At 40.1% G+C, this 13254-nt stretch overlaps 1 protein-coding gene across 1 annotated transcript in view; it reads left to right on the forward strand.

The window, feature by feature from the left end:
- The window catches only part of FBXW8 (F-box and WD repeat domain containing 8), a 114821-nt gene that overhangs the window by 45630 nt on the left and 55937 nt on the right, over positions 1–13254 (forward strand). The window lies entirely within an intron of this gene.

Below are 13254 nucleotides of genomic sequence, written 5' to 3' on the forward strand. Positions count from 1 at the left end.
AAAGGACCTAATGGGGAATTTTATATCCATATGCCATTTAAGAAATAAAAATTAGAGCTGAAATATTAAATATTTTCATTTTATTACTTTAACATGAACTCTGTTTTTTTGGTTTGACGTTAATTGGGCACCATTGATGGATTTTCCTTTCAGCCTCTAGAAATTCAGCTGAGCTGTCTCTGGGGTATGTCATAGTTCGTGTATGTTTGTTAACATCCTGGATAGATAACATAAGAGCAGCTTGAGTGTGATTCCTATGTGCCGAATTATCAATGAGGTTTTTTTCAAACAACTATGCAGAAGTTGTAATACTTTTAAGTTAGAATCATATACAGTTTTAGAACCATCCAGTAGCCTCTTCCTGCCACACACACATTCTTCTTCAGATCGGGAAACTGAGGTCCAGAGAAGCCGACTAAGTTATTTCTTTGAGGTTGAATCATTCATCAGTCGCAAATCGAGAACTTTGGTTGTGTCTTCTGGGCCATGCCAGGGATGTAGTGCTGTTTATGTAATAACTCCACAGAGACACTTATAAAGAGGTGCATCTCAGTTTTTTGCAACCTCACATCTCATATCTTGTGAGCTTGAAAATAGAGTTTTTGGTGATGTGCACGTGTGCTGCCGGTTTTAGTTTGTTGGTTAGAATTGTAGTTGTCACCCTTATCCCTGTCGTTGCACAGAAATAATAGGAAACCTTGTAGATAGGCTAGGGAAACTTCTTTTTTCAGTAAATACTTGGCAAATAATTGTCATAATGTATTTTAAATACTTGGTTTAAAAAAATTTCGTAGTTAAAATTCAACGCACAAAAGGATAATATATAAAAAAAGAAAATGTATACAAAAAGAAGTTGAAGTGTTCCTCCCTGCTCCCCTACTCCTAGTTCCTCTCACGTTTCACACGTATGTCCCACTCTGTGTACTCTTCTGCATGTTGATTTTTCACCTAATGACACATCTTGGGATCTTTCCATATTAGCACTTATAGGTAAACCCTGTTCTTTTTCAGCTTGTGTAGTATTGCATTATGTGGCTGTACTATAATTTACTTATTAGGGCCCTTAACGATGCACATCTGGATTGGTTTTTGTTGTTGTTGTTGTTAAAAGCAGTGCTGCAAAACAATATCCTTGAACAAGTATCGTGATGGACTTATGCAAGTATAGTCACAGAGTAAATTACCAGTAATACCGGATTGGAGGCTACAGATGCTTTACGTTTTGATAAATGCTACCAGATTGCCCTCCAAAAAGGTTTCACTAGTTTATAGTCTCACTAAAAGTATATGAGAATGACTGCTTCCTCATGCTTGTCTGATAGGTGGACATGGTAGTTCACTGTTGTTTTTGTTTACCTTTCTTTATATAAGTATATATGAACATCTTTTCATTGTGTTTTTAGGTGTTTGTATTTCTTTCTCTGCAAATTGTTTCCCCATTTTCTTTGGGTTGTTATCTTCTGCAGTTGAAAATAAAGGGCTAAGGAAATAACCCTTGTCATTGATTTTAAATATTTTTTCAATTTGACCCTTATTCTTCAATGGACTTTGTTTATGGTTTATTTTTCTAGATAGTAGTTATGTATGTATGTGAATATGTGATTTTAATTTTTTAATCCATAAATGAGTGGGTTTTATTTTGTAATTTAATGCATTTGACTAAGTAATACATTTTAAGGGATGTAAGGTCAAGCTAATATATAAAGTTATGCATTGCAAAGTCTTGCTTCTACCCATTTTTGTCCACTCCATTCTAAAGCAACCATATTTTTTAGTTTGTTTTCTATCCTTCTAGTATTTCTTTATTGTAAATACAAGTAAGTATTAGTATCTATTCACATTCTCTCCCCGCCCCCCTTTTCTTCTTTTTTTGGCTGCTTTGGGTCATCTTTGCTGCGCGTGGGCTTTCTCTAGTTTTGGTGAATGGGGGCTACTCTTCGTTGTGGTGTGCAGGCTTGTCATTGCGGTGGTTTCTCTTGTTGCAGAGCACGGGCTCTAGGGGCGTGGGTTTCAGTAGTTGTGGCGCACGGGCTTAGTTGCTCTGCAGCACGTGGGATCTTCCTGGACCAGGGAACGAACCTGTGTCCCCCGCATTGGCAGGCGGCTTCTTAACCACTTCGCCACCAGGGAAGTCCCTCCCCCCCCTTTTTAAACAAAAGATAGCGTACTACTTTATATCATTCCATACCTTGGTTTTTTTCACTTAATGGCGTATCTTTTTTTTAATTGGATAAATTTGACATGTAACATTGTGTAAGTTTAAGGTGTACACTGTGTTACTTTGATACATTTATATACTGTAATATGACTGCCATTGTAGTGATATTTATCACATTACATAATTATAGTACAATATTGTTATCTGTATTCATTATACTATACATTAGAACCCTGTGGTTTATTCACCACTTGTTACAAGTTTGTACCTTTAAACACCATCAGTCTTATCCCGCCTGTTCCTCCCCGCCCCACCCCGTAACCACCGTTTTACTCAGTTTTTTTTAAACAGGTTTGACTTTTTTAGATTTCACATGTAGGTGATACCATACAGTTCTTGTCTTTCTCTGTCTGACTTATCTCACTTAGTATAATATGCTCAAAGTCCATTCACGTTGTTGAAAATGGCAGGATTTCCTTCTTTCTCATGGCAGAATAATGTTTTATTGTGTCTGTATACCACGTCTTTTTTATCCATTCATCCACTGATGGGCATTTGGCTTGTATCCATATCTTGGCTATTGTAAATAATGCTGTAATAAACCTGGGAATGCTTACATCTCGTTAATGACACAGCTTGAAACGTTGTCCACGTCAGTGTATGGAGAAGATGCTCCTTTTTCATGGTATTCCATTGTGTACACGCACTGGTTTATTTACACAGTCCTTTATTGAGGAACAGTTGTGTTATGCTTTTGCTATTACAGTGTGATAGTGAAAAGCCTTGTACGTATGACATTTCATGTGAATGCAGGAAGGATTATTTCCTACAGAAATGTCTGGGTCAAAAGGTGGATGCGAATGGGCTTATATTATTTTGCACTTGAACCAGCAGGGTATGAAGTTGTGCCCATTTTCTCAGCAAAGTATGTTTCAAACTGTTCAGTATTTGTCACTTTGATAGATAAGAAATGGTATCCAAATGTTTCAACTTACATTTCTCTTAGTGTGAGAGAGGTTGAATTTTTTCACATGTGTACCTGCTACTTGTAATTCTTTTTTCTTCTGTTACTGTTTGGGCTTTAATAAAATTTTTTTTTTATTGAGATGATACTATATAAATTTCAGGTGTGCAACATAGTGATTCACAATTTTTAAAGGTTGTACTCCATTTATAGTTATTATAAAATATTGACTATATTCCCTGTGCTGTACAATATATCCTGGTAGCTTATTTATTTTATACATAGTAGTTTGTGCCTCTTAAACCCCTACTCCCGGTAGTAACCACTAGTTTATTCTCTGTATCTGTGAGTCTGCTTCTTTTTTGTTGTATTTGCTAGTTTGTTGTATTTTTAAGATTCCACGTATAAGTGAGATAATACAGTATCTGTCTTTCTCTGTCTGACTTATTTCACTTACCATAATGCCCTCTAAGTCCATCCGTGTTGTTGCAAATGGCAAAATTCCATTCTTTTTTATGGCTGAGAAGTATTCCAGTGTGTGTGTGTGTGTACACCACATCTTCTTTACCCATTCATCTGTTGATGGGCAATTAGGTTGCTTCCATATCTTGGCTATTGTAAATAATGCTGCTATGAAGATTGGAGTGCATGTATCTTTTCAAATTAATGTTTTCATTTTTTTCAAATATATACCCAGGAGTGGAATTGCTTAGTCATATGGTAGTTATAATTTTAGTTTTTTGAGGAACCTCCATACTGTTTTCCACAGTGGCTGCCCCAATTTACATTCCCACCAGCAGTGTATAATGGTTCCCTTTTCTCCACATCCTCACCAACATTTGTTATTTGTGTTCTTTTGGATGATAGTGTTATGGCTTATCTTTATATTTGAATCTTGACCAGTATAGAGTTCATCCTAGAATAGTATATGAATCTGATTATATCTTTCCAGCATCTCTTACTAGAAAGCCCATCTCTACCTCACTGGTTTGAGGTGCTGCCTTTACAAGTTTTTGCATATGAAACTCTTTTAGTATTTCGGTCTGTTTCTGGATGTTACATTCTGTTCAGTTGATCTGTCTGGTTGTTTACACTTACATCATCACGTTTGTCTGTCTTATTATTTTGGGTTTCATTTTGCCCTTCTGTGGGTAAAATCTATAGTACTTCCTTGGCTGCATCGTTTACACTGAAATCTTTGCTTTGTCTTGAATTCCTTTTGGTATTAGGATTGTTTCTTTGATAAAAGCTCTTGTGTTTTCTTGTTCCTCTCTCACTCAGCTTGTTTACCAGTCTGATGGGAATTGTTACTTTCTGAGATAAGCAACAGCTTCTCATTCCCCCCTCCAACCTCACCCCAGACCTCAGGTAGCATTGTCTTTGGTCTTAACTTCAGTTTAACAGATTGTCATTGTGCTATTTGTACCAACATACTCCTGAGTAACTACTTCTGGCCAAAGACAGGTTGAAATAATCAAACACACATTTTGTATTGCTTCTTTCTAGGAGCAGGGAACACGCGCTCCTTAGGCAGTGCCATAGCTAGCACAAAGGAGATTCACCTCATGAGATCTGAAATTCGGGACTGTGCCCCACAGAAAAGAAGAATAAGATAATAAAATGAGCCAGTGAACTTCAGCTCCCTGTTTGTGCCAAAGGGAAGCTCTGTAGCCATTGAGACCCCCTTGATGGTCTGTCTGTACACATTTTCTCTGCAGAAGGAGTCAGGTCCAGAGGGGGAGATGGAAACTGCTTTGGGAAAAAGTTAGTCATCCCCACGTCCTTCTTAGTCTCCTGGCCCTGCAGGAGCACTGTACCACCCACCTGGGGTGTTGAGATTTGGCAAGATGATCCACAGTTGTGATTTTTTGAATTCCAACCCACTGGCCTCATATTTCTTCTGCCTTGTTTCCGATTGTCAGCACTGGCCGTCCTCCAGTTTGATTTTACCACTAATTGTGTTGCACGTTACCGTACCGAAATGAATCAAATCAAAATGCTTTTCCTGGAGCATTAGATAAAGCAGGCGAAGGTTCTGAGTAATGAGCAGATGCTACTAATGCAGGGACAGTGCAGACCTTGCCAGGACTCCATCTGCTCCATGCTTGCCTGCCTTTGGCCTGGAGCCACAGCATTGGGGAATGGCAGCATACTCGAAACCCGCTCCCTGTTCAGAGTTTGTCACGAAAACTCACTCTTTGGTGAGAAATGAGATTACACACTTCTTAGGTGCAAAGAAGTTCTTATTTGTCCCCCTCAGTGGAGAGAGGAGAGACAAGACCCAGTGCACATTAGCACGTGGAAGCCTAGATAGGACAGCCAACAGTCGTCTTTCTGTGGCGCCGTCAAGCAAGGCAGAGTGGCTTATCCACTCCTGCAGCACTCCTAGTGCAGTTGTCTGAATGCACGCATGCTCCATTGTCCAGGGCTGTGCCTGACCTGGGCCGAAGTGACTATGATTTCTCATTTACTCTCGTGCACACAATGGATGGGAGTGGGTCTCTCCAAGCTTCTTTTTAGCAGTGAACAGTAGGACCATATTTTAGACGGCTGTAGAGACTAGGTGCTTCTAAAGTTTTATTTGTAACTTTGTGTTTAATAAAAAGTCGGTTCTTCAATAGTTTTGTTTATGTCTCTCATTTGTATGTTGATGATGACATTTCAATTTAATAACATAACCTTTGAATGTAATATTCAATCTCCTCCTCTCCCCTGGTGTTTCAGAAGTGGATTATTAACATACTAATGCATTGCTTGGGAGATGGCTAGGACACCTGACTGTGGATTGTGGAGAATTTTTTGTTTTTTCAAGGCCTGTCTTTTCTGGTCATTTTTCTCTTAAAAGTTTCAATAAGTAATTGTTGCCTGAAACCGTTGCCTACCCTTAGGTCTTAGGAGTCTTATTCAGACACTTGGTGGATAAAACAACATGAAACAACTTTCTGATAAAAACCAAAAAAATACCAGATGGAGTCCTTTTTTTCTTAACAGTAAGAGTGCTCACATTTTAAAGATATTCAGAGTGGATTTAAAAATTGAAATGTAGAGTTTTGAACTGAGGTGGTTCTTTCAGTCCTGAGGAAGTATTTCTTAGGGCATTGAACTTTAAAGTTGACTGCCACCTGGAATGGTCTAGGGTGTTAGATTTTGTTTCATAGACAAGCCATAGAGACTATGTTTATGTGATGGAGGAAGTTGCTGAATAAAAATGCTTTTTTAGGGCTTCCCTGGTGGCGCAGTGGTTGAGAGTCCGCCTGCCGATGCAGGGGACATGGGTTCGTGCCCCGGTCCAGGAAGATCCCACATGCCGCGGAGCGGCTGGGCCCCTGAGCCATGGCCGCTGAGCCTGCGCGTCCGGAGCCTGTGCTCCACAACGGGAGAAGCCACAGCAGTGAGAGGCCCGCATACCGCAAAAAAAAAAAAAAAAAAAATGCTTTTTTAAAGTTTTTCTATTCTTCAGTGAGGGGAGTTTGAAGTTATATTTGTTTTACACTTGCTTATATGTACTTTGGACTGAATATGCACTGTAACTAAATAATAGTTCAGTGTTCCTTAAGTAGCATTCCACAGATAAAATCGTGGGTGGGAGTTGTGAGATCTCTAGGAAATTTTTTTTTTTTAGTAGAGGGAAGGATTGATTATTTATTTATTTAGTTAGTTTTGGCTGTGTTGGGTCTTCGTTTCATGTGAGGGCTTTCTCCGTGGCAAGTGGGGGCCACTCTTCATCGCAGTGTGGGGGCCTTTCACTGTCGCGGCCTCTCTTGTTGCGGGGCACAGGCTCCAGACGCGCAGGCTCAGCAGTTGTGGCTCACGGGCCCAGTTGCTCTGCGGCATGTGGGATCTTCCCAGACCAGGGCTCGAACCCGTGTCCCCTGCATTGGCAGGCAGATTCTCAACCACTGCGCCACCAGGGAAGCCCAGAAAGTTTTTTTAAATCTGTGTATTTTTATGGTAATTTTAAAAAGGAATCTGGATCTTTTGACCTTGTAACTAAACCATACTGTGAGATCTCATTATTTGAATTTGCATTTTATAGTCATAGGCTGTTGGCACCAAGTGATCACCTGTGTGCCTTGTAATGCTTTGTTTTTCACACTGACTGATTCATAGATGAATTCTTAGAGGTCTGCAAACTCTCAAATTTAAGAAACTGGAGAGGGAAGTTCTCATGCTTTAGGCACACATTAGCAGGTGATCAATTTCTAGGATAACTACAAAATTTTGAAGTTACTAGTGAAAATAATTTGAAATAGTTTTATCATGCAGGAAACAGTGGCACATTGCATTTATGATACAAGGTTTGGTGTTAATCCTTTGGTTAATTGGGGGGTGGTTTTCCTGAACATTGATACATTTTTTTAGTACGTCTTTATTGGAGTATAATCGCTTTACAATGTTGTGTTAGTTTCTGCTGTACAAGAAAGTGAATCAGCTATATGCATACATATATCCCCATATCCCTCCCTCTTGAGCCTCCCTCCCACCTTCCCTATCCCACCCCTCTAGGCCATCACAAAGCACCGAGCTGATCTCCCTCTGCTATGCAGTAGCTTCCCACTAGGTATCTATTTTACATTTGGTAGTGTATATATGTCGGTGCTACTCTCTCGTTGTGTCCCAGCCTCCCCTTCCCCCACTGTATCCTCAAGTCCATTCTCAACGTCTGCATCTTTATTCCTGCCCTACCACTAGGTTCATCAGTACCAGTTTTCCAGATTCCATATATATGCGTTAGCATACGGTATTTGTTTTTCTCTTCCTGACTTACTTCACTCTGTATGACAGACTCTAGGTCCATCCACCTCACTAAAAATAACTCATTTTCGTTCCTTTTTATGGCTAATATTCCATAGTGTATATTGAACGCTGATTTTTTTTTTTAACATCTTTACTGGAGTATAATCGCTTTACAATGTTGTGTTTCTGCTGTATAACGAAGTGAATCAGCTATATGTATACATATGTCCCCATATCCCCTCCCTCTTGCATCTCCCTCCCACCCTCCTTATCCCACCCGTCTTGGTGGTCACACAGCACTGAGCTGATCTCCCTGTATGTTGCAGCTGCTTCCCACTAGCTATACATTTTACATTTGGTATTGTATATATGTCAGTGCTACTCTCTCACTTCGTCCCAGCTTACCCTTCCCCCTCCGTGTCCTCAAGTCCATTCTCTACGTCTGCGTCTTTATTACTGTCCTGCCCCTAGGTTCATTAGAACCATTTTTTTAGATTCTGTATATATTGAACACTGATTTTTAATGACACAGCACGATGCATAAATTTTGAACTGAATGAAAATTAGAAACAGTATATCAGTATATGGGATGTAGCTAAGGCAATGCTTAGAGGGAAATTTATAGCATTAAGCGCTTATATTAGAAAAGAGAAAGTCTCAAATTAACAGTATAGCTTTTCACCTTAAACTAGAAAAAGAAGAGAAAGTTAAACAAAATAAGTGGAAGGAATAAAGTAATAAAGATAAGGGCAGAAATCAATGAAATAGAATAGAGAAAAAAACAATAGAATAGAGAAAAAAACAATAGAGGAAAATCAATGAAATGGGCAACTGTTCCTTTGAAAATTTTGATCAAATTGACAAACCCTAACCAGATTGATCAGGACAAAAAGAGAAAAGAAATGAATTACCAACATGAGGAATGTAAGAGGGGACATCACTACAGATCCTATAGATATTAAAAAGTTACAGTGAACTATTTTGAACAACTTTATGCCAGTAAATTCAACCAGTTAGATAAAATGGATAAATTGATTTTTTGAAAAACAAACTACCTAAGTTCACTTAATAAGAACTGTAAAACATGAATAGCTATATTTCCATTAAAGAAATTCAATTTGTAATTTAGAAGTTTCCACAAAGGAGACTGCAAGCCAAATGGCTTTACTGGTGAATTCTACCAGACACTTAAGGAAGAAATAATACCAATTCTACACACTTCCATAAAATAGACTAAGAGGAACACTTCTCAACTCAGCTTGTGAGGCCAGCATTACCTATCAAGACTAAAGAAGAAAAAATAATAACTAATATATGATAACAAGTATACTGCAGATTGATAGTCCTCATGAACATAGATGTAAAAATCCTCCAGTGTTATCATTAGAAGTTTCATTGCAACTCCATCCTAATTGAGAAGTCACTTAGTTTTCAGGGCAGCTACTGAAAACATTTGTAAGATACAAGTTAATATGTTTTTACTTTTGTTAGGGATGGCCTTTCAAATTATTTTTTAAAACTGTTTTATTATGGAAAATTCAAAACATGCAAAAGTGGAAAGAATAGTCTGATGAGCCCCCATATCCCTGTCCCTCAGCTTCAGTAGTTACCAGCACTGCTTTTAAATTACACAGGTTTCTAAATATTATACAGTTATATCACTCAACATATGAGTGGAGCTATTTTTGAAGACAGACATATTTTCCTGTTAGCAGTAAACAGTAGTTTTAAAAAGAAAAAGAACAAGGAGGCTAAGACTTACTGAATGCTAGTCCTAGCCGAGGCCCTGTGCCGGCCTGATCCAGGAGAAGTGGTGGTGATGTTACGGATTCCTTTGGAGTTTTTGGGTTTTTTTTTTAGTTTATTTTATTTATTCATTTTTGGCTGCATTGGGTCTTCCCTGCTGCGCGTGGGCTCTCTTTAGTTGCGGCGAGCGGGGGCCACTCCTTGCGGCGGTGTGCGGGCTTCTCATTGTGGTGGGCTCTCCTGTTGCAGAACATGGGCTCTAGGCACACGGGCTTCAGTAGTTGTGGCATGCGGGCTCAGCAGTTGAGGCTCGCGGGCTCTAGAGAGCAGGCTCAGTAGTTGTGGCGCACAGGCTTAGTTGCTCCTTGGCATGTGAAATCTTCCAGGACCAGGGCTCGAACCTATGTCCCCTGCATTGGCAGGTGGACTCCTAACCGCTGCGCCACGAGGGAAGCCCTTTCCTTTGGAGTTTAATTCACTTTAACCCATCAATGAATCGGAAGTAGAATTTGAGTTTTTAATTTAATTTTGTATATCCGTGTTAAATATTAATTATAAAATGTGGATTGTGATTGGGAAAAATAATAAAGATATCTCATCACTGATAAAATTAATATTTATAAATATACGTGTACAAATTATAACAAATTGTTTGATGTAGTATTACATGTAGAAAAAACATGTAGTAAAAAATGTTCTTTCTCTCCCTACCACTACTGGGTCCTGGTTCCCCCCAGTCACCCCCTCTCTTCTCTAGAGACGTTGACCAGTCCCAGCGTCTGATATAGTTTTCCAGATATACTCTGTATTGTTTACATCACTTAGTTGTAGTGCAGGAGAAGATTGGCTGGAGTTAGTGGCTGTGTGCACACTGATGTCTTCCTTGCACTGTCTGCCTTCTCTGCACTTCCCCTTATAGAAGAGCTGGTCCAAATTCTTCCCCATCGATCTGTTTTTCCTTTGACTTTGTTAACTGTAAATGCTTCTATTTAGTCACATTGTCATATTCCTACACTATATCACTTGCCTCCTTTTTAATTTACTGTCTCTTTGTTTTTGATTCTTCTTTTTAGAATGTTCTTTCTTTCTGCTTTGAACTTGAGACCACTAAATATATTCATCTTTCCTCCTTCTTGACTCAGTTTCTGCTTTGGTGATCTTATGTCTTGTTGTTCCTTTGCTTATGCACTAACCAGTCACTTCATTGGTCCACAAGCTCATTCACATTCCCTTGTCAGTCTGGAATGCAGCTTCCAGAATACTTCATATGTATTGTTTTTCTGCCATAAGCAAGAGAGTTCAGCTTTAGAGCTCTGTTCAGCTGGGATGTTGAGGATGACATGCACAGTGGATACAGCATCTAGGTGAGAGATAAATTTCATTTAGTTTTTTCTGTTTCAAGACCCTCCATGATTTAGCCCTTCTTTATGTCCCTTGTTTACACTGATTTTAATGTCCTACTGGCCTCTTCTCCCATGAAAGCAGAACTTGTTTTGTCCTCTCAAACTTTACACCACTTACATCTCTGGCTTACATTTCATAGTGATTTTGTGTAGACTTAATGAGTGAAGAGGTACACGTTCAGTGAGTGCTATGGGTATATTTATTTATTTATTCTAAATGCCCGATTTAATACATGAATGAAACATGAAGAAGCCCAAAGAAATAACCCTTGAAGCATCCTTGAAAATCTCTTAACAACTGGTTTCTTCAGCACATGTCTCTTTAACACACAGATTCTTTAACACGTGCCCATGTTGCAGATATTTTACGCAACTGGTTACAAGGAGCACCTTACGCTTAGACATGAGACATGCAAGAGGGAAAGCAGTCATTCAGCTGTGGGTGAGAAGCTTCTATATCAGTGAACCCCAGTCCCACCAAAAATGTTACTACTGGGACCTGTGCTTGGCTGCCTCCTGACTCTCCCCTCTCCCAGCTCTTCCCACTTTCCCAACCTGGTCCAGGCTTCATCAGAGCTATTTTTGGTTACTGCATCTCTCTCTCTCACACACACACACACACACACACCCCAGGCCCCCCACAGTAGGCACTCCCATGGCTGCCGTGGGCCAAGGAGAAACTCAGCAGGCAAACCTCCAAATATTTGGGCTGAGAGCAGTGCCTGAAGGGCAAATATCAGGGCCCCTGGACTGGGTGGGGCCCAACTCCATCCTCACCCCATCCTGGGTCAGAAGCATCCCCCCCGCACACACACGCACAGATGCACTTGGCCAGCCTCCTCAGGGCTGGGAGGTGGCCTGCCCTGGGCCCCTGTTTGCTCCAGGTTTACACTGTAGTAAAAATATGCCTTTTCTCTGTCGGCCAGAGATCTGCAGGATTGGCTTTCTTGTGTGGCTCCTCCTCTGACATACAGGGAAGAGCAAGGAATATTTACTGATCACCTACGACCTGTATGGGTGTATTTTAAATTTCTGTTAAGATGCTTTTTCTCATTGCAGAATTTCCTTTGACTCCTCCTTAATTTCTTATAGGCAAGTGTTTATTTACACTTGCCTTGGTGGAAATTGAGATTGCCAGCTGTCTTTATGAATAGTCAACGTCACTAAGTGTCTCTGAACTGCAGTTAGTTGATCTTGTCTACTTAGTTATTATGAAGCTGAGACCAAGCCTCAGAGTCAGGTGTTTATTGTGTAAGCTCAAGTGAACAGGAGCTCGTGGCTAAACTAAGTTCCGATCAAGAAAGCGCGATGGGACTTCCCTGGTGGCCAGTGGTTAAGAATCTGCCTGCCAGTGCAGGGGACATGGGTTCGAGCCCTGGTCCGGGAAGATCGCACATGCTGCAGAGCAACTAAGCCCGTGCGCCACAACTACTGAAGCCCGCGCACCTAGAGCCCGAGCTCCACAACAAGGGAAGCCACGGCCATGAGAAGCCTGCGCACCGCAAGGAAGAGTAGCGCCCACTCGCCACAACTAGGGAAAGCCCGCGCACAGCAGGGAAGACCCAACTCAGCCAAAAATAAATAATTAATTTAAAAAAAAAGCGCGAAAGACCACAAGACAAATTGTGCAGTTCAATAAGTGACCAGTCTATGACTTTCTAAACTGTTAACCTGTTTTAAATTTAATGGTGCATGAAAAAGATCAGAGGGGAGGGATAATACCAATTGTCTTTTTCCAAAACCAGTTCAGCAGTTATTTACCTTTCAAGCAATTAACATAATTACCATTATGCTAAAAAGCAATTTTGGGAAGTTCTGCCCTGAGCTCTTATGATTCCACTGGGACAGTTTTAGTTGGGACTTATCTTTTTGATGGAAGCCTAATTGCAGTTTTGGCTTTGTGCATGCAAACAGAAGCAGCTAATTGTTTAGGCAAATAGCAGATTAATTTAAATATGCATCCCTAATAAAACAAAAACGGTATCCATTATGGTCCTTGTTCCTATGATGAGGAATATAAATATTCTGTGCAAGTACCATTAGGTGGAGGTCTTAAGGATTGTTGACATTATTTCACAGTGGTAGCACTTTCCTGATATCGAGTAATCTTTACAAAAGCTAACATAAATCAGTTTAAACTCATTTAGATCCCATTTCCACTATGTGCAGTTTCATTACCACACTCTGGCTGGCCTCCTTTGGGAGGTGGAAGGGACATGCTGCAAACTGGCATGGGTGCCCATCCA

The sequence above is a fragment of the Aethalodelphis obliquidens genome, unplaced genomic scaffold (assembly GCF_003676395.1).
Source record: "Aethalodelphis obliquidens isolate GAN/ISIS:26980383/991018 unplaced genomic scaffold, ASM367639v1 scaffold28, whole genome shotgun sequence".
NCBI lineage: Eukaryota > Metazoa > Chordata > Mammalia > Artiodactyla > Delphinidae > Aethalodelphis > Aethalodelphis obliquidens.